The sequence below is a fragment of the Penaeus monodon genome, chromosome 4, assembly GCF_015228065.2.
Source record: "Penaeus monodon isolate SGIC_2016 chromosome 4, NSTDA_Pmon_1, whole genome shotgun sequence".
Taxonomy (NCBI): domain Eukaryota; kingdom Metazoa; phylum Arthropoda; class Malacostraca; order Decapoda; family Penaeidae; genus Penaeus; species Penaeus monodon.
Genome location: NC_051389.1, coordinates 23,460,854 through 23,461,971, shown reverse-complemented (window position 1 = coordinate 23,461,971; position 1,118 = coordinate 23,460,854). Strand labels below are relative to the sequence as shown.

The following is a 1,118-nucleotide window of genomic DNA, read 5'->3' as shown; positions in this document are numbered from 1 at the left end:
GGGGACCATGACTTGGGCTGGCTTGGCCACCCAGTGGCTAGGTAGGCAATCAAGGTGAAATTCCTTTCCCAAGGGAACAACGCGCCGGCCGGTGACTTGAACCCTCGAACTCAAATTGCCGTCGTGCCAGTGTTGAATCCGATGCTCTAACCACTCGGCCACCGCGGCCCTGGCGATCATGGACTTCCATGATTTTCTTGGCAATTTATAGCGGTGGTTTGCCGTTGCCTTCCGCCCGGTGTTTTTATCGAGTCACCATCTCTATTTACCCGGCACTGACTTGGGCTGGCCTACCCACCCAGCGGCTAGGCAGGCAATCGAGGTGAAGTTCCTTGCCAAGGGAACAACGGGCCGGCCGGTGACTCGAACCCTCGAACTCAGATTGCCGTCGTGACAGTCTTGAGTCCGACGCTCTAACCATTCGGCCACCGCGGCCTATAATGTATGTATATATATGTATATTATAATAAGCAGATATTATTATTTCAATAATATTTGTATTGTTATTGCTAATGATGCCAATGTTATTATCATTCATTCCATCATTAATAATCCTCGGCCATTAGTGCTTTCTCCTTCTTGGTTCCCTCTTCGTCTTCCTCCATCATTCCCTGTCCCTCCCTCCACCCCCCCTTCCTCTTCGCCCTCCTCTCTTCCCCCTTTCCCCACCCATTTGCCCTTCCCCAAGGCCCTCACCTTCCCCTCTTTTCCCCTCGCCTCCCCTCTCCTCCCTTTGCGTTTCGCCGAATAGGATTCGAGGCACTTTGTATTTAGTCTCGCGGCCGAGTGACGGACCAGGGGAAGCATGCGTTAGCGGGCGCGTTCGTGCGCTGCCTTGTCCTTTTGTTGTTGTTGTGTGTGTGTGTGTGTGTGTGTGTGTGTGTGTGTGTGTGTGTGTGTGTGTGTGTGTGTGTGTGTGTGTGTGTGTGTGTTTTGCGCGCGCGTGCATGCATGAATTTGCATGTGTTTAAAAGTTAATTTACTGATATGCTCGTTCCTGTCTGAAACTTTAAAATATCGCTCCCAGTATATGAGCAGGCAAATGGCCATACCTTCATGCACACACACACACACACACGCACACGTATGTAAGTAGGCATGTAAGTACGTGGGTGAGT

The 1,118-nt window shown here is 51.1% G+C and overlaps 1 protein-coding gene across 1 annotated transcript in view; it reads left to right on the top strand.

Annotated features, from left to right (window-relative positions):
* Nucleotides 1-1,118, top strand: part of LOC119571016 (angiotensin-converting enzyme-like) — a gene marked incomplete in the record, with an annotated part of 24,829 nt that overhangs the window by 6,177 nt on the left and 17,534 nt on the right.